At 46.5% G+C, this 20,405-nt stretch overlaps 1 protein-coding gene across 5 annotated transcripts in view; it reads left to right on the top strand.

Moving 5' to 3' along the window:
- The window catches only part of TEX2 (testis expressed 2), a 106,071-nt gene that overhangs the window by 229 nt on the left and 85,437 nt on the right, over positions 1–20,405 (top strand). Inside the window, exon 1 of one of the 5 annotated variants that reach the window (XM_086687734.1) lies at positions 705–1,074. The exons of the other annotated variants lie outside the window; for them this stretch is intronic. The gene's annotated coding sequence lies outside the window, so the exon portion shown is untranslated. Of the gene's footprint in view, positions 1–704; positions 1,075–20,405 lie in introns of those variants that run through there. 5 annotated transcript variants of the gene reach the window in all.

Here is a 20,405-nt window from a genome sequence, read left to right as displayed (position 1 = left end):
GGGGCCGGCGGCCGTTGGTGCGGCGGGGCAAGGGGATCGGCCCCCTCCCGGGATCCCGCCCCGCTGTCACGACGCGGCGTTGACGGGAGACGCCCACCCGCGACGCCCCCGGGCGAACGCCTCGTTCGTTTGGGGTCGGGCGTGGCGGTTTGGGCTTGACCCCAAACGGAGGCGCCGGCCGGCCCATCCCCTCCAGCCTGCCGTCCGCGGGCTCCGGGCTCCGGGCTCCGGGCTCGGCCCGGGCCAGGGAGGGCCGTCCACTCGCAAACTAAAGGAAAACAGCTCGTAATTTTATGAATGGGCCCCCCGGCTCCTGCCGCCCCCCTCGCCCGCGTCACTAAATGCTTGGAAGTCGAGAACCGCAGTTACTTTTACGCGGATCTGTCAGGGGCTGGCTGCGCTCGGGTTGTTTTTCTCCAACTCCTTGGAAATCGCGGGTGGCGGTGGGGTGGTTTGCGTGCTTCAGACAGGAGGCGGCGGCGTGCCGAGAGCCGGGGGATCGGAAGGTTAACAAGTGACATTGGGCTGAGGCCTAACGCCAGGTGCCCTGCCCGGGAGCGCGGGTGTTGACGGTGGAGGCTGGGGCTGCTGGCCGCTGGCTAGCACCCCAGCGAGACCGAGGCACCGGGAGGAGGAACGCACAGCTACTCCGATTGCACCACGCACGCCGCCCAGATCGCACGGCCGACGCGGGAGTTGGTGCAGGGGAGTTTTCCCCTTTTGAAAACGGTTTTTGGAAAACGTAGCCCCTCAGTGGGTTGATGGTTACTTAAACCATCGGTCGTCATGGTTACGGGGCATCAAATGTAAGGGCAAAGTCTGTTTCCACCCTCGCTCGCTCTCCGAAGCTATGAAGTACTTTGTCACTACGTTTTTACAGACACTGCGCCGGGCGGACATACTTTTTTAGAGTTGAAGGGAAAGCGTGGGCTCCTTGAAGGCAGGGGTGGTACCAGATTCCTGTTTGAAGTCCACCGTGGTTCTGCTCTGCACAGGAATTGAAAGGAGTCGGCCTTCTGCACATTTTGATGGTTCTCATCAAAGGACTTAAAGGATTCCTTTCAGGAGCCAGATGTAAGCTGGAAGGAAAACAATGAGTGACTTTTACATGGAGACCAATAAGGAAAATCAGAGGGGCAAATGATCCTTGAACTCCAGGGTAGGGGGTATTTGAGCAGGCCAGGTTTGTGAGTTTAGAACCAGGTGACACAGTGAAGCTTGTCTCACAGGAGGTATTGAAAGAGTCAAACAGCCATTTCTATTAGTTCTTACTCAACCCTTAAGCTGTTTTGGTATTTCAGGTTCTTCCAAGAATTGGTAGTTGGTCTAAACTTACGGAAAACAAGTAAGCCTCCCAAGGTGATGGGGCTAGAGCGGGCCTTTTGCCATACAGCTTCTTTCTTTCACACGGGCCTCTCCGGGAGTGTCCGTGAAGGCCTCAAGTCCATGTGCAGAGAGGGCTGTGGGTGAGCTCAACTTGGCCTGCATTTATCTCCAGGAAGGGGTGCTGTGCCTGAGAGGAAGGAGATTAGCAACCTGATTCAAATCAAGATGGTGGTCATTGCAACAACCCGCAAGCCACCCAGGGGCTGGGACGGAGGGAGGGAAGGGGAGTGCAAGAGTATGCTTGGGCTGAGTGTCCCGGGGCTTGGAGGTTGGAAGAAAGTAGCATGTGGCCCTGTGAAAGGATTGGAGATACCACACATACCGAAGGTATTGTTTGTTTATTAGAGATTATGTTTTTAGAATACTTCTGGAAAAGCAGCAGGAGAGATTAGGCCTTTCAGGCAGAATCAATGGACAAGGTGTTTTGGAGTCTTCATCCAAAAGAAATCGCGTATAGTCGAAAAATATTCATTCAACTAATTTTTATTGAGCCGATAGTGTGCCAGAAACTGCCAGGCCTTGTGGATTGTGGTGGAAAAAACCAAAACGGGTGGAGAGTTTGTTTCTACATGTGGTAGGATTCGCCTTCCCGCCAGGTCAAAAAAGCTCTCTTTTAAGGATCTTCTGAAGTCCTTGAGGAAAGAAAGGGAGAAATACACCGAATATTACTTAGTGTAAGAACAAAACAGAACAACAGGGGAGAATCTTCCCACTGTAGATCACTTTTGGTGTCAAACTGAAACTTCAGAGAATGGTTTTCTGTGTCAGGTTTGGTATAAAACCCTCTGCATCCTCGTATCTGTTGGCCAGTATCTTTTCATGGTGTTGGTTCCTGTTCCGTCTTGCTTCTATCAATTTATTTGTTCAAAAATTTGGAAGTTCATGAAACAAACATAGTCCCTGGCCGCCAGATGTTTCCACTTCATTTTCTTGGCCTGAGTATCCCTCAGCATCTGCTTTCTTCTGTCTGACCCTTGGTCTCTCCTGAGCGTCCCCCTTGGGAATTGTTGAGGTTGCAGGGGACGTTTGTTGTTTGATCCTGTCCCAAAGCAGAAGGCCGCTAATACAGAAAAGAGAGCATTTGTTTAATTCCAACTCTGCTATGTACTCCTTTCTCGCCCTCCCTCCCTCTCTCTCCTCTGTCTCTCCCTCTCCCTCCCTCTCTCTCTTTCTCTCTCTGTTCTCTGTCCCTCTCCCTCTCCCCCTCTCCCTGCCTCCAGTAGGAGATATGTATACACATACATATCTCCAGTCCTTGAGCAGCGCTCTAAGGGAGATAGGTTGTGGTAGCCTCATTTTATGGAAGAGGGAGGGAACTGAGGCTCAGAGCAGTTCAGTAACTTGTCCAGAGTGATAAGCTGGTTAGATGATGGAGCAAGAATTTCAGTCTAGAACTTTCTGATTCCAAAGCCTGCTTTTTCCATTGGACTCCATGGCTTCTCCCAGAAGAGGAATGGCAGTTCTAGCACAGTGCCTTCTTTGGACATATGGAAGGTCAGGTTCAGAGATGTTCAGAGAATTGCCACAGTTAATATGCTCACGGTGGACCAAGAATTAGCGCCCTGTGTCCTGCCTCTCTGCCTGGTACCGTTTTGGGTAATTCACGTGGCTGCTGGGAGATTTGAGTTTACTGCCCATACTTACCGGGGGGCATCCCAGTGCTTCCATTTAGCAGCTCTGTGACTTTGGGCAAATTTTTTTTTTCTCTCTATACTTCAGTTTCTTTATCTGTAAAACGGGGACAGTGTGCACATTTCAGCCGTGCTAAGATATGTACAGTTTGTCTCATCTTAACATTTCTGAAGATAAGTGTCTCATGATGTATGGGGTCTCACCGTTGTAGTTGGCAGCGATGTCCTCTTTTTGCACATGAAATAATGGTACATCGTACAGCAGTGGGGTCTCAGATGAACCATAGTAGCATATTCTTTATAGGTAGTCGTGAGGATTACACGAAGTCGCTCACACGCCTGGCACATAGTGAGCACCCAGTATCAGTGGATGCTATTGAATGACAGCACTAGGGTTAAGTGGTGGGTCACTCTGGAAAAGCTGGGGACATCTCACAAGATTTACCACTTGGAGTTTAGGCACTAATCCATGATCTGTGGGCCAGAGGAGCGTTTTCCAGTTTGCCTGGAACTCTGTCCTTTGGCTGACTCTTGTCCCCATGAGAAGTGTTAACTTCAGGAGCTAACGAGCCATGGACAGACAACTCCCTTTGTCCTGCCTATTCATTAAGGTCTTTGTCAACTTTAAATCCCGAGTTAAAAAGAAATACCGTTATAAGAAGATTGGAAACCTACACTGATGCGAATGCTCTCACGTGTGAAGTTTAAAGCACCTCAAGGTTATATACAAGATTCTGTGTTTCCCCTTTCAAAACTTCTAATGTTTAATTGCTTTGGGCGAAGTGTCTGGGAGATTAATCAGAAGGAGGCTAGCTGGTCATGAAAGTACAGAAGCCCTTGACTAGCAGTAGGTGAGGTAGAGCACTAGAGTGGCCGTCGGAAGGCCTGCTCTAGTCCTAGGGTTTTATTATGTGAGTTCTTGGGCTCATTTCACCACTCTGAGCCTCAAGCGTCTCTTTTCCAAAATGAGGACTTGATTTCTCAGTCTCCTCCCCTGACCCCCTCCAACACAGTATCGTAGATTATGCCAGTTTATGAACTAAGGATCTGAGAAATTAAATGGTTGAAAGACACTTACTTCGTTCAGGATTCCCTGAAGTCTCACTTGGGTGTTTGTGATAGTACTTTGTAAAGCAGAAAACAATAGTCAGGTGATAACAAATGAGTCGACTATCATTGATGGAGAATTGCTGTGTGCCAGGCACTGTCTCTGCTTTTAAATCTCACATCACCCTATGAGTAGTAGATCCCACTATCAGTCTTATTTAAGATGAGAACACTGAGGTTCAGAGAAGTAAGTAACTTGTCCGTGATCACACAGCAAGGATGAGGGCTAATGTTGCCACCTGGATGAGCGCTATGGTTGTTTCCGATGGACCCTGCCTTGTCTGGGAATCCTCTGAAGCCATGTGCCATAGGAGTTTTCCAGTTCAAAAGCAGGATTCCCCCTGCTTTATTTTTTAACTTTATTTATGAATTTTGAGAGAGAGAGCGTGCAAGAGTGCATGAGTGGGGAAGAGGGAGGGAGGGAGGGAGGGAGGGAGGGAGGGAGGGAGGGAGAGAATTGCGTCTACCTGGGGGCTCGATGTCACAAACCATAAGATCATGAGCTGAGATGAAAACAAGAGTCAGATGCCTAACTGAGCCACCCAGGTGCTCCTAGATTTCCCCTGCTTTGAGTCACAAATATCCTACTCTTTTCTCATGTACTCAACACCTGTTTAAATTTGAGTTCTTGTTCAGGACCTCTGCTGTGTACTGGGAGAACTTTGTTCAAGGTAAAGAATAACCCCTGTGGGAGTTGTAGGCGACTTAAGTCCCTGAAAGGCAAAGTTTTTCTTTGATGAACAGAAGCCAGAACCTGGGTCACTGTGAGCATAAGTGGGACCATTGAGAGCAGAATCCAGCAGCCTTTCCGTGTGGAAGCTGGTGGGATAGGAAACGTGGGTTGGCTTTGAAACAATCGGGTAACCTCTCTCTTTTGGGTTTGCCTGAAATGCTGGTTCTGAGGGCTTTGCCCTACTAAGAAGTTTATTGGAACTAACAAATTGAGTGCCTCCCCGGCTTATCCTAACAGCTGAGAATGGCCCAGGGCAAGAGGAACCCCCTTCAGTGGTAAGCTTATTTGGGATTTGAGATTTAAGCCACCCCTTGGATTGCTCCTGCAAATAATCTTTCAGAATCACAATATGCATTTTCTGAGTTTCATTTCTCTGTTGTTTCTTACAGCTGACATAAGCTGGCCTGTTCTCTTTTTCAATTTTAAATTCTTTCTTACATCTAATGCTGTCTTTTTAAGCAGTGTTCCTTAAAGATGGTTCTATTTATCATTTGGGGCTTGAAATAGAGAATTTAAAAATCTTGCCATTGAAAGGACTGACTGAACAATGACTGTTACTCAATCAATAAAGATTTGAGCATCTACCAGAGCCAACGATTGTGCCTGGTGTTGGAGATCCAGTGGGGAACAAAACATGTGGTCTCTGCCCGGCATACAGCACATTATCTAGTGCAGGCAATAAACAAGTCGAGATGTATGCATTGTGTGTATATATTCCACTGTGAGAAGTGTGAAGGCTCCTTCCTGTGAAGGGGAAGAACAGTGCACTGAGAAGGAAGAAAGGGAGCCAGCCAGCATGGGGAGTGTCCAGGAAAGCATTTCAAGAGGGAGCGGCATGTGGAAAGTGTGGCTGTGGGGAGGAGGGGCGAGGATGGGGAAGGAGGCGTCACAGGGAGACCCAGGGAGAGCCGTGCATAGAGACCAAGAGCCAGGGCTCAGGAGCCAGGCATTGCTTCAGGGGCCTTGAGGATTTCTTAGCCTCGTGGTGCCTCAGTTTCCCGCCTCCAAGTGACATCAGGATCGAATGAGCTGATGTCTGCGAGGTCTGGAGAACAGTGCCAGGCATGTGTAGGAAGGGCTGGGGGCGAGGGTCTGCTGATTCTCACACAGTGGAGAACTTGACCTGGAGTGGGTAAGCCACTGTTCTCGGTCAGCATTTTCCATCATTCCGTGTGTAAAGTGACCGCAGGGCTGAAGAGGAGACTAAGATAGCTAATATGCATGTCTGCTGGACATGTTCTCCGGTAGCTCGGTGTTGGTCCGTCTGTCATGCGCTAACATTGCGCACCTGTGCGTGGGGAGCACTTGCCATGGGGCCTCTGCTCCATCGGCTGTGGGTGCTGTGTTCAGCTGGAAGCAAGCGGGGACCAGAAGCAGTGTTCCTCTGCTCCTTCCTGCAGTTGTCTGCATTCGTGTTTGGACACGGAGGTCAATTTTTAGCCTTTTTTTTTTTTTCCCCTTATAAGAGGAGGCAGAGGCCAGAGGCTGGTGATCAAATGTGACAACTCAGAGTTGCTAAGTGCAGTGCCTGCCTGAACTCCATGCCCTATGAGATTTGGTGTGGTGCTTTCTCAGGGAAGCTGCCACACGTCAGGATCATATAGGAAGAAATTTCATAAAAGGAGTCACTGGCTTTGGTTCTTTGGCCTGGTTTGGGATGTTTAGTAAAATAGTATAGACCCAGCCATATCAAAAGTTGTATTTATCCTGCAGAGTATTTGTTAGAACTGGTCAAATTTGTATATAATTGCATTCGTTCCTTTAAAAGTTTCTCTTTATTCTGGAAACATTTTTTAAATTAAAAAAAATTTTTTTAATGTTTATTTATTTTTGAGAGACAGAGAGAAGAGTGAGAGCAGGGGAGGGGCAGAGAGAGAGGGAGACACAGAATCTGAAGCAAGCTCCAGGCTCCGAACTGTCAGTACAGAGCCCGATGCGGGGCTTGAACCCATGAACCGCGAGACCACGACCCTAGCCAAAGTGGGATGCTCCACTGACTGAGCCACCCACCCAGGCGCCCCTGGAAACATTTCTTAAATTCACAAAAGAATAACAATGAGCCCCGTGGATCTATCATTGTTCCAATAATTAGTGACATTTTCCTAATCTTGTTCCAAGATAGTTTCAATTTGAAACATTATTGGTGGATTTTCTATCAGTGTAAATGTATCTTTGGAATATAAAATTATATGGTAGATATGGTCCCAGAAAAAAAAAAAATTGTTGCATGCTGCCTAATTACAGGACTGGTGTTGGTAGTTAAAATTCAGAATCCTAAATGAACATTTCTTACAAGCCCTCATGGACTTGCTTGTGAAAAGTAGGCATCCCTGACTCGGCTGCGTATGGAAGACTGTAACCTGGGGTCTCAAATTGGAGCCCCGTGCCCCCGATCACATACTCAATGAGAGTGATGCCTCCTGAGGCTGGGACAAGAGGCCCATCCAGACTAGAGGGCCGCCCTTGCAACTTGACAGAAGAATGCATTTGAAGTCTGGGTCAAGGGCGCAGAACTTGCTTCTTTTGTAAGATGGATCTGAACCCACTGCATACTCCAAGGATGAATTCCCGTGGACTGTTTTCCCCCTTATTTCCGTTTCTGAGTTATTCTGCTATAAAAACTGTTCGATCCCTAACCCTTGTTTTCTACTGTACTTGCATTCATTCATTCATTCATTCATTCATGACCCAACAAACATTTAAGAAGCTTGCACAATGGGTCAGATAGTGTGCCGAGTACTGGGTACATGGGGGTGAGCAAAATTGACAAGGTCCTTGCCCTCCTGGGAGAAGGAGAAAAGCAGATGTCTACTAAAAAATATGTCATGAGAAATAGTGAGAAGGGCTACAAAGGACGAAAACAAAAGGGAGCGAGGTGAGCGGGCGGAGCTGTTTCCTGAAAAGGGAGCAGGTGGTTCCGAGCAGGCCTCCGTCCCTTCCTCCTGGGAACAGAAAGGTGCCTGGAACATAATAAACTAGGAGGAGAAAGCCATGTGGCCCAGCTGAAGCAGAAGGCAGGAGGGACTAGATCACACAGCACTTTTCAGAATATGGATCTTAACCCACAAGCAACAAGAGGCTCTCTTGGGGTGTTGGGCAAGAATGTGACATGCTCATATTAGGAATTTTTTTTAATTTAATATTTTTTTTCAGTAAGCTCTACCCCCCAATGGGGGGTTTGAACTCAAGACCCTGAGATCAAGAGTCACATGCTCTACTGACTGAGCCAGCCACGTGCCCCCACATTAGGGCATTTTTTAAAATCACTCCCATGACAGTGGGGCAAATGGATGGAAGTTGCCGTGGGGAGAGCCATGAGGGGGATGCTGCTGTCTTCCAAGCAAAAAGGTGGTCATTTGGACTAGAGCAGTGGCAGTGAAATGGGAGAGAGAGAGACCATTCAGGAGAGGTTTAAAGAGAAAAATCATATCACTTGGTAAAGGACTAGGTAAGGGCCGGCTTGCATTTGCAGTGAAGAGAAATGTAAATTACTCCTGGCAGAAAACATTGGCTGTACATACTCTGCAACTCACTGTTATTACACTTCCCCTGGCACCTGTTTTTCAGAAAAGCTGTTCTCCTGCTTTGCTCTTAAATCTATTCTTGAAAACTGTCATCCATTTTTGAAACATGCTCATTGAGCATCTACTATGTGCTGGGAAGAAAGAGGTGACCAAGACAGCCCAGGCCCTCAGCCCGTCTCCTCTGCGCCTCCACATCCTCCTGGCAGCAAACACAAGTCCCCAGGCTGGGGGTTGTCCTACCTTCTGAAACCTTCGTATGGGCCAGGTTGTAAGGGTGGCCCTCTCTTCTGGACGGGCTCCCTGTTCCAGCTTCAGGAAGTGGCTCTCTTTGCCGAAGTACGTCATCAGTAGCACGGGTCTCCAAATTGAGGCCTCAGGGTTAGAGTCTTCCACATGTGGTCCACAGTCAGGGATAGAGTAGTCTTACTCTCCTTCTAGAAGATAGGGATTGTGCCCTGTTCGTATTTGTATCTCCTCCCTCTCACACCCCCCTCCCCTGTCCTCACTCCCATGGACAAACCAGAGCACTCTGCCCTTGGAGGTGTTCAGCAGGTGTTTAATAGCCCCTGGTATTACTCAAAAATAATGCCAGATGAGCCCTGAAGAGGGCTCTAGGCAGCAGTGGGAGGGGAAGAAGCTTCCTGATTTGGGGAGAATGCCTGTTGGGGAGGCAGCTGTACTTAGACCTGGCCCTGCAGGTGGGGTGACTTGCCCTCTCCTTGAGGCCAGTTTCCAGGTGAGGGGAAAAGCCTCCCTCCTCAGATCACCTGTCACATGGGAGGGAGTCATAAGAGACATCTGGATCTGCACTGGAACTTTGAAGTTCTAGAAAGGAAATGGACTTGAGGCAGAGATGGAGGTTAAATTTCTTCTACAACTTTTGTGATTGTGATTCTGAAAGAGAAAAATGATGTGGGATGTCATTAGCTGGTTTCCTTGGTAACTTTTTTTCCCTTTGCCTTGTTTTGGAAGAAGGGACTGGGTCCCTAGACCAGGTTGTCTAATAACCAGAGAGGAGGTATTTATTGAAGACCAGAGTGATGTCTTTTCTGGGAGACTTGCAAGTCTGGTTGGAAAGGCTTTAAGCTGAATATTAAGGGGATAGAAGAGAAAAGTATAAAAAGAAAAAGAGAAAAGTATACAGGAAATCTACCGAAGCTGACAACACAGAGACCTGTGTGACTCAGCAGCAGTGTGGCCACCAAAGCGGTGCCCAGAAAGTCTCAAATGGAAATTAGCACCAAAGCTGCTTGAGAACAGTGTGGAGGGAAGGGGTCATGTATCTGTAAACTCCTGCCTGAGGCTGAGCAGCCAATGCCTCCAGGCACTGGAAACCTTAACAGGTAAATATGATCTGCTGGTAGGTTGGAATAGAGCAAAGTGGCATGGGCACCCCTGGCCCCACGGAAAATCATAGGAGAAATTCCCTCTGTGTGCCCTGACCACGGAAAGCTTGTGGCGAGCATTCCTGTTGTGATGGAAAGAGCAGGGGCAGGTATGTAATTGTAGGACAGACAGCCCGCCAGACTGAGGTGGCAATGATTGTGTTCCATAGACAGATCTTAAAAGAGGCCCCTGGCAGATGTCGTAGATCATGTAGACGTTTTTAGGCGACTTATTAGAAGTGGACCATGTGGTAAGTTTAGCACTACCCTGCTGATATTTTACCTCTGAGAGCAGGTAGAGGGAAGTGTGTGTGTGTGTGTGTGTGTGTGTGTGTGTGTGTTGTGGGGGCAGGGTGCTGTTTGGACCTAATGATGACAAATAAGGAAAAGCCAGTTGACATTGCGGACCGGGTAAAGCCGTGTGCGGAGGGGCAAGGGAGCCTACGACCGCAGCCCAGAAATAAGCACAGAGCTTGGGTTTAGGCTTGGCTGGATCCACAGCCCCTGCTCTTGGAGCATCTCCTACCTTATACTGTTGTTTCCTTTGATAGAAATGATGGAACTGCTATCATGGAAGCTGAACAGGAGCCATCTTGGTGTCTTCAAATCCAGATGCCTGATGGAAATGACCTCTTGAACATCACCCCATAGCAATGACTGATTTAATGTGGCTCCTTCTTGGTCTCCGTCTGCCTCCCCCCTCCCCCCACTAAGAGTTCAGAGCAGACACTGCAGTACCTGTACTCGAAGTCTGAAGGGAGTTGTCCTCGGGGAAAGTCGAGCTGCTTGCCCTGGCTAAGTTCAGAGGCAAGATCGAAATGGAAAATAAGTCAGAGAAGACCCACGGGAAAGGAGTTGCTTTTGTTTTAATTTCCCAGGGTAGGATAATGTCTATGGGGATGTGATGAGTGGTATTCGATCCTGATGGGGTAGGTTAATAGGAAAACAGGAGCATTAACTTTTTTTTTAAGGCTAAACCTCCCAACAGAAATGACTGTTGATCATATTCTGAGCCAGAGACCAACCTCATTTGGTCAGCCTAGCTTTTGTGATCAAGAGGGGTGTTGGCAGAGGCTTAACAGCCTGAAGCAAATTTTGTTTCATGAGGTCTGATTTGTGGCATGAAAATCTTATGGAAGGAGAAAACATACCTTGAGTTTCTGATTTCGGTGGTGGAGTTGCTTTGGCAGCAAATGTAGCAAGTGCAGGGCCCGGAATTTTCTGGAGCAGATGGTCAAGAGGTCCTTCAAACTGTATGAACTTATAATGCCAGAGTGCTCATCTCAAAAACTAAATTTTTAAACATGTTTAATAAATGTATATTTCTATAACCCACAGCTTAGAAGAAGTCTGCCAGAAATTACAAGTCTTAGCTGTACTGTGGCCTAAGAATTTTAGCCATTTTGTGTTATCTGTCAGAGTTGACCCATTAACTGCAATTTCCTCTCCCAGAAATAGCATGCTGCTCCTTCTGGGCTCCCTTGTACAGTGCTACAATTGGGTACTGTGGCCTGTCACCCAACACTGCACAGTGGTGGTTAGTAAGTGGTGAGTGAGATGGGTACTCTATAGCAAGCTAAGGAAAAAAGTGATTTTTTTTTTTTTTTGGGCTGCATTTTCCTAGTTTAGGAGTTCACACGGGTGCCCAAATTGGTATTTAAAGGGGAAAGGAAAGGTTTTTGCTACCTTAAAGGAGGGTAGTTACCTGGTTCATCCGTGTATTTCTGCCCGTTGTTGTAGGGTACACATCAGTTTCTCTGACTGATTACAAAAAACCTACCGTGATGCTCTTGCTTAGGGAGGGAGTGGTCCTGCCAGACAAGCAGGAAGCCCCGAAACCAGCTTCAGAACCCCTCGTCCAACCGGCTCGATGATTTCAAGCCAAATTCTTTGGGGCTTGAGATAGGACCTATCAAATGGGTTATCCCCACACTAAGTTAATATGGGCTGATTACCCAGTGATCCTTTGAGCACTCAGCAGATGACGCTGCTCCCAAGGCAATGGCCGTGCTTGGGGACTGTCGTGGGGCAGGTCCAGACTCTTTTGCAGTGAAAGTCAGTCTTCTGTGAATCTCTTAAATGAGAGTCTCTTGAAGGTCTTCACCCACTTTGTCATTCTTTTTTAGGGAGGTCTTTGAAGAATCTTAAAGCATGCATTCGCATGGCATTAAACACGATAAATTCTTTTTTTTTTTTTTATTTTTTTTTTCAACGTTTATTTATTTTTGGGACAGAGAGAGACAGAGCATGAACGGGCGAGGGGCAGAGAGAGAGGGAGACACAGAATCGGAAACAGGCTCCAGGCTCCGAGCCATCAGCCCAGAGCCCGACGCGGGGCTCGAACCCACGGACCGCGAGATCGTGACCCGGCTGAAGTCGGACGCTTAACCGACTGCGCCACCCAGGCGCCCCAATAAATTCTTAATTACAAATGATTAATTAGATTGTTTTCTTCCTGATTAATAGCTTGTAAGTCAGCGTGCCAGTTTTTCTTTCCTTTTTAACGTAAGCAAGCACTTAAGTATGTTTTGGAATGTTTGCTTTTCAATTTTTTGGTTGTTTGTAGAGAGTCTAGAAAGGAACCACCTATTTTCCCATTAAGGTCTTTGCTCCAAGAGTTAGAAAAAAAAAAACAAAAAAACCATGGAACTTTGGGAGGCACTAAGACTATTTTCTTGGGGCAGGACTTCATCTTGCTCTCTTTTGTTCTGCCCAGACTTCTAAAAGTCCACGCACCCACCATCCAAAGGGTGTACATCAAAAAGTTTTTAACCTGTCACTCAGAACCATGTAACGAGTTCTTTCAAGCAAGGTTTTTAAAAACCTTTGGGGGGGGGGGGGAGAGAAGTCTATGTCTTCTAGAAAACTGAGTGTGAAGTCTTTGTATTTGGTGGTGGTAGGGTCTTTGATGCTCATCAGGTTTCCAAACGGCCCTTGAAGGAGAAAAGTTGAGGAGGGACTCCAGCTCTAAAGTCTCCGTACCACTCATCTAGAAAACTCTCAGGCCAGCTATTTAGAAAGGAGGGGCAGATTAACAGAAGTGAAAGAACATAGAGCACAGACTGCAGGTTTCTAAGGGGCGGGAGTCCATGCACGCAAGCCTGGCTTCTCACTGGTCCTCCCTGGCTACCCCTGGGTCCCTGAGATTCTCCTTCCTCCCTACTGTCCTCTCTCGCCTTTTCCAGTCCTTAAGGTATCCTTTGTTGGGAGAGCACTGGATAAACTTGTCCTACAAGCCACGTACCATGTGCCAGGATATTTTGTCCTTGGTTTCTTCAGTCTTTTTTTTTTTTTTTTTTTTTTGGGCAGTGTCCTGACTGTTCCCTAACTTCTCATAAGCCTCTCTTCATTTTTCTTGGGTTTATCTCTTACATCACCTCATTTTCCTCCCTTTCCTCCTCCCCCCACCTTTTTTTTCTTAATGAGTTCTAAGTTAATCTGTTCCCTGTCACTGACTTTTCTGTTAGGTCTGGTAATTCTTACCTGCAGCCAGAAAGGGGGACCTGAGCTAGACAGAGAACCCAGAGGCTGGTCCTTCCAGTCATGTGGTTCTGGACGGTGGAGCCTGCTCCTACCTGGGATGCCGGGGGTCTCAGCTCACCCCCTTCTATCCCAGAAGTCAGCCATCTGCTCTGGTGGCCTCTGACTGGCCAGGAACACACATATGCCATTGCTGTCACAGGCTCCTACCTTTCTTTGTGGACCTCATATGTATCCTGTGATGGCAAGCTGTGCTCATGAAAGTAGGATTCTGTTTTATATTCCTTATTCCAATGTTGCCAGAGGCAGAAAAGACAGAAGTTATTGCTTTCAGAAAGACTGTTCTTCCAGAGGCAGGCCAACATACAAGAGAGCATCGGCGACAAATGTGCATTATTGCAACAAACAGAAATTTAAACTGCAGTAAAAGGTGATCATTTTCTACCTTGCGTAGCTTAAGCTTCTTCCCCTCTCCGAATTTCTTCCCCAGTGCTCTGGGGAGTCAGGGGTCCGGCCCTGAAACGGTTTGGGAGGAAGGTCTCCTACTCTTGCTGCTTCTGAGGATTCATTAGCCCCTTGGCAGCATTAACCTTCACATGGAGGTGGGCATGTGATCCAGGAGGCTCTGCTTAGGAAACCAGATCTCCGAATTGATAGAGCCATCTCATGAGCTAGTAATGCAAGCTGTTGGTAATTACAAAAAACCTACCGTGAAATTCATCCAAAATTAATGAAGAGTCAGCACTGTGGATTTTAAATAACAGAGAAAGGTATGGCATCGGCTCTCAGTTATCTGAGTAGATTATTTCTTGCTGGTCTTTAAGCCTTTAGCTGGTTTCCCTTTGCTCCCTGTTGTGCCCAGGGGCTCTCTTCCCACTCCAGTCTGCTTGGTTTATGTTCCTCCCACACAGACCCATTTTAATGGGAAGCTACTGAAAAGTGCAGTGTGTTCCCAAGTCAGTTGTTTGGGATTATCCATTCCACTTTTCTCTTCGGTGAACACAGAGAAGTGAAAAGTCCAGTGTGTTTATAATTAATTTTTCTTACTGTTTATTTATTTTTGAGAAAGAGAGAGAGAGATAGAGTGCAAGCAGGGGAGGAGCCGAGAGAGAGGGAGGCACAGAATCCGAAGCAGGCTCCAGGCTCTGAGCTGTCGGCACAGAACCCGATGCAGGGCTCGAACTCACGAACCGCGAGATCATGACCTAAGCCGAAGTCAGACGCTTAACCAACCGAGCCACCCAGGCGCCCCAAAAGTCCAGTGTGTTTAAAAGAAAACAATAAAAATGTGTGGAGAACAAAAACTTGGGAGTGAAAACCAGATAAATGAATGTCTGCATTTCCTGACTTTGATTTTTTTTTTAAAGGAGCATTGTTCAATACTTCATTTTGTGTGTATGTCAACATTTGAAGTTCTCTAGGTTGGTGCGTGCACAGATCAAGATAAATGATTAAGATATTTTGAAGCTAAGATCTTTACTGCTTTGGTGACGTACTTTATAGGTATAACCATCCCTTGACTTAATAGGGAGGATCTCTGGTCTATATGTACCTTCGTGTGACTTGAAAAGCAACTATTCCATTTGAGTAGATTGCAATTAGGATAATGGCTTTGAGACATCTCACAATGATACAGTTCTTAGTCTCTTAAGATAGAATTGTCAAATTATAGCAAATAGCGTTGGAAATTATTTTGCAATTTTCTCAGCAGATTGTAATTTCTCCTTCTGTACATCTTGTTGTTCCGGAAATAATAGTGTAAAGGTACCTTTTTCCAAAACTGATTATTTTCCAAATACAGTGGTACCTTTTGGTGTAAAGGAAATGACAGAGGAAGATTGTGGTCCAGGAGAACAAGCAGGGAACAGGGTTTTTTTCTAGCCTCTCTTTTATTATACCTTCGGCCACATTTTTGAAGAGAGACCGAGAATTGCCGTATGTGTGAAAGAAGATTGGTAACTGGGTGGACTTGAAATGAAAGTGAGATTTTCAGAGTAACAAGGTCACTTTGTTACATGGTTTGTAGAAACAAAGGATGTGTGATCACAGCAGGTCTGGCAGCTGGGGTTGGTGGAAGTGGAGAGTTCGTGTAATCTGAAGGATATTTAAATTTATTTGTATGATATTTAAATTTCCATGTTAGAAAAAGCTCCTAGAGAGCAGTGGTTCGTTAAAACAAAAATGGAAAGTCAATTTTTAAAAAATGGGAGGGGGAATGTGCATGTTTGCATCCTTACAGGATATTGAAAAAAAATTTTTAAATACCTAGAACATAGTTTCTTGACGGAGGCAGAGAATGGTGGGAACAGTGCCTTAAGGGTCACGTTTGATGGAGAAGTGCTCAAAGAAAAGACTTGCCTTGAAGGAAAGTTTCTGTGGAGCTGTGCCCTGCATTTTGAGTGATACACCGAAGCACAGCTGACCCCACATTAATTTTGGCCTTTCTTATGAAGCTGGATAAAATAACGAGTTTCTGAGGAAAATATAGTAAGTTATCATGAAGTATCGAAGCCCCGCGGTGGAAAATGCCAACATCCAAGAGTCCAAAGCAAATTCAAGAATCAACACCCTAAGCACAGACCTCACATTGACTCACCATCTTGATTTACCTTACTGTGAGGCCCAACGGGTTCTTGTTGGGCACCCCAGAAATGCCAGGGATCCACACCCCCAGAACAAGTGTTGCAGCTAGTACTTTGGCTTCCTGGTATTTTTCCTGGGAAAGCGTGTCTGATCTGAAATAGTTCCCAACTTGATAGAAACGTCGCTCACCAGAGGTGACCCTGAGAAACTTTGGTTTCCCAAAAGAACAGATAAAGTTCTGGAACCCCTTGAAAGAGTGGTGTCTTCACTTTTGGAAAATACACCCCTTCAACCTCTGAACACTATGCACCGTCTCCCTAGAAAACACATGTACACACAGACCAAATTTTGCATGTAGATGTTAAGAACCCTTGACAGGGCGCCTGGGTGGCTCAGTCAGCTAAGCGTCTGACTTCGGCTCAGGTCACGGTCTTGTGCTTTGTGAGCTCGAGCCCCACATCAGGCTCTGTGCTGACAGCTCAGAACCCGGAGCCTGCTCTCCGTCTCTCTGCCTCTCCCCTGTTCACATTCTGTCTCTCTGTCTCTCAAAAATAAATAGACGTTTAAAAAAACCCAAAAAACCCTTGACGTAAAATAATACGATGCAAGGTTTTGAAGAGAACGTTAGGAAGGAGCTGGCATTTTTCATTGGCAGGTAGAGGGCACTCGCTTGGGAGTGTGCTTTGTGGCTTGTTGGACAGTAAGATTTAGCAGGGCTGGAGCGTGCGGCCAGGCTGATTTTGAGAGAGTTGTACAGATGTTGAGAGTAGTGCTTCCAGAAGGTGCAACTCCTCAGTCCCCTCAAAAGCTGGGGCCAGTGTTTTCTGTGAGGGACTTTTTGGAGATCTTTTGGTTTAGGTGCAATTATTTATTATGTGTCTATGAAAAAGCAGTACCGACTCTGCATTTATTTCCCTGGTTACTCATATGCTTTTCCCCTTAGAGTGAAACGACTGATGCAGCCTTTGACCAAGTGGGTTTTAAGAGCCAAATTCATGTTAGATGAATTGCTTGTTATGTTAGTTGTGAAGGAGATACTGCGTACTTTATTATGCACAACATGACTTCAGAGTGCTACCATTTGAGAATATATGTACATATATATATAAATAGATTTTTAAAAATAGACTTAAAAATATGTATTTTAAAGTCTATTTATTTAGAGAGAGAGAAAATGAACAAGCGGGGGTGGGGGCAGAGAGAGAGAGAGTCCCAAGCAGCCTCCGCACTGTCAGCACAGAGTGCCAACATGGGGCTTGAACTCACAAACTGTGAGATCATGACCTGAGCCAAAACCAAGAGTTGGCCACTTCACAAACTGAGCCACCCAGGCACCCCGAGAATATATATATATTTTAAAGAAAGTGCCTTTTACAAACTGCATGTATTAGATCTGCATCCTGCTCTCAGGGCCTCTGCTCCACTTCCAATGGGCCTGGCATGTGAGGCAAGCTGAGGGTGGCAGCTTCTGGTCCAAAGGCAGGCCTGGGAGCACAGGTGTAGACCTTGGAGTCCTGTTGGTGGCAACAGCTCTGTGATTTCCACTTGTGGACCCCTGGTGGATGGCGACTTGCAGAGGAGCTTTTATTTAAGCCATCAAGATCTAAGAAGTCACTGCCACCCAGGGGTATTCCCCCCTTCTCTTGAAAGATCCTTTTCTTTTCTTTTTCTTTTTTTTTTTTCATTTATTTTTGAGAGAGAGAGCAAGAAGGGGAGGGGCAACGAGAGAGAGAGAGAGTGAGAGAGCGAGAGCGCATAGAGCCCGACGTGGGGCTCAAACCCACGAACCGAACCGTGAGATCATGACCTGAGCCGAAATCAAGAGTCAGACACTTAACAGACTGAGCCACCCAGACGCCCCAGGATCCTTTTCTTTGTTAACGGCTGGCTTGGAATTTCAGTTTCCTAAAGGAAATGCATTTTCCCAGCAGAAACAACATTATACATTGGTTCCCTGGAAAGGAGAGGTACCATGTTCACAGTCTGCATTAGGAAGGCTTGTGCTCCTGCAAAGGATACTGCCCAGTAGAGATGATCCGGGTATAAAGCTAGATCTCACTTTCTCCTAGCAAGTGTTATAATATATTTATAATATGTTACATTCTGGAGCTAAAACCCAATGCCCAGTTGCTAAAAATATACCAGACTGTAAATAATATATTTATTTTCTGTACTGTATGGAATTTTCTGAAAAGGACATAAACAGGTTACTTAGGTATTAAGTGCAGTGTTCATTCATTCATTCAACCAATAAATATTTAAGTGCCTACTATGCACAACATTGGGAACACAGCAGTGAATAAACTAAGTTTCTGCCCTCATAGAGCATGTGTTCTATGGGTTGAGAGGTAGCAAGTAAGTAGCCATATAACACAATGTTAGGTAGTAATATTGTTCTTTAAAATAAAGAGAACCAGGAGATAGGGAGGCCGTGCTTTAAGGATAAGGTTCTCAGGAGAGTCTTCATCTGGAGGAGACATTAGAGTTGAGTCCTGCTATTAATTAATAATTTTGGGGAGTAACACTCGTCTTTCGGGCCGTGGAATTCAGTGAGGCTTCTTTGTAGAGATTTTTTTTTTTTAAGTTTATTTGTTTGTTTTGAGAGAGAGAGGGGGAGAACATGAGCAAGAGAGGGGCAGAGAGACAGGGAGAGGGAGAATCCCAAGCAGGCTGTACACTGTCAGCACAGAGCCCGAGGAGGGGCCTAATCTCACAAACCATGAGATCATGTCCTGAGCTGAGATTAAAAGTCAGTGCTTAACTGACTGAGCTACCCAGGGGCCCCTTCTTTGTAGAGATTTTGACTGATTAATTTGAAGGACTTTTGAGGAGTTGGGACTTTGGTATCCATGACCTTTTGAGAGAATGACTGACCTTATCTGGTTGGTAACCTCTTTTGCTTACTATCACTTTTCCTGTGGCAAGAACAGGAGAAATAAAGTTGCCTCTGGCTGTCCTTTGGTGGCTCAAAGCCCACCAAGCATCTCCCTGCTCTCGGGTTGGCTTTGAGCTTTTGGCCACCGAGCCTGGTTTTCTGATGTTATGCATGCCTGGCGGTCTTTAAAATGAACAAACTGACTCTTCACTTGTTACTCCACAAAGTCTGACAACCTGAATGCTTTCCTGGGAAGGGTCCCCACATCCAAAGGCCAACTGACCTGAGACTGGCCATGAGTTCCAGATACAGGGACCTGGGTACAGGGTGACGGGTTATAGCTATTGGCCTAAGGTTATTTTTTCCCCCCTCCCAATGTAGTTTTTTTTGAAGGGGCAGAGAGAGAGAGGGAGAGAGAGAATCCCAAGCAGGCTCTGCGCTGTCAGCATAGAACTCATTGGGCTCGAACTCATGAATGGTGAGATCATGACCTGAGCTGAAATCAAGAGTTGGATGCTTAACCAACTGAGCCACTCAGGTGCCCCTTTCCTGAATGCCATTTTTTTTTTAATGCTCTATTTATTTTTGAGAGAGAGAGAGAGAGAGAGCACAAGCAAGAGAGGGACAGAGAGAGAGGGGGACAGAGAATCTGAAGCAGGCTCTGTGCTGACAGCAGTGAGCCCGATGTGGGCTCAAACTCATATACTGCGAGATCGTGACCTGAGCCAAAGTCAGAGGCTCTACCGACTGAGCCACCCAGGTGCCCCTCCTGAATGTCATTTTTAATCGAATGTCATTTGATTTCGTTGGCAAAATCAATCTTCTAGGAAGTAGTATATAGTAAAACCTTGGATCACAAATAACTTGTTCTGCGAGTGTTCCGTAAGATGAGCAAACATTTCCAATAAATTTTAACTTGACAAATGAGCGATGTCTTAAAAAAAAAAAAAAATGAGCGATGTCTTAATAACCAGTGTCTGCATAAGGGCCACAATGGACAGACCCAGTACCGTACATCTTCCTTTCATCCGAACAACATCCTGTTGTTATTGCCACCTCTTTGCAGACCGGGACAGTGACGACACCTGCGAAGGGAGGAAGGGGGCTAGCCCTCCAAGGAGAAGCCTGTGTAAGGGCTTGTGTGGAACTCCTTTCATCCCCACACAGCTGCTGTGAGGTAGACTTTATTCTTCCCATTTTGTAGATAAAAAACTGAAGCTCGAAAATATTATGTACCTAACTTGAGGTCACACAGCTGGTGAGGGGCTGAGCTGGGGTTTGCCCCCCATCTGAGTTGGAAAAGCATGCTCTTACCACCCTGGCAGGCGCCTGCCTCAGCTCCCTGAGGCCACCTGTCCCTTGCTCCCCTCTTCCCTCTGTAACTCCTGCTCTGCCCTCCTCCTCTTCAGTGTCCCCTCAGCCACTTTGCCAGGTCCCTGAGCCAGCAACCCACCTGAGAGTCCATGTCAGGGCTGGGTGTTGGGCGCTGGACCGTGGGCAGCAGTTCCAAGTTGAGCATTGCTTTCAAGATACTTGGAGGGCTAATAGAACGTAAGCATTTGTTGACAAAGACCTTTATACACACATCCACACATGCGTTGTATACATATACTTACATACATGTGTATGTGTAGGTGGCGATACAGAGGAAAATTAAACTCTCTCACTCTAGCATATCGACACGCTTACCTTTATAAACGT

This window comes from Puma concolor, chromosome E1 (genome assembly GCF_028749965.1).
Source record: "Puma concolor isolate L17-30 chromosome E1, mPumCon1.1.hap2, whole genome shotgun sequence".
Lineage (NCBI taxonomy): Eukaryota > Metazoa > Chordata > Mammalia > Carnivora > Felidae > Puma > Puma concolor.
This window is presented reverse-complemented; position numbering and strand designations above follow the sequence as displayed.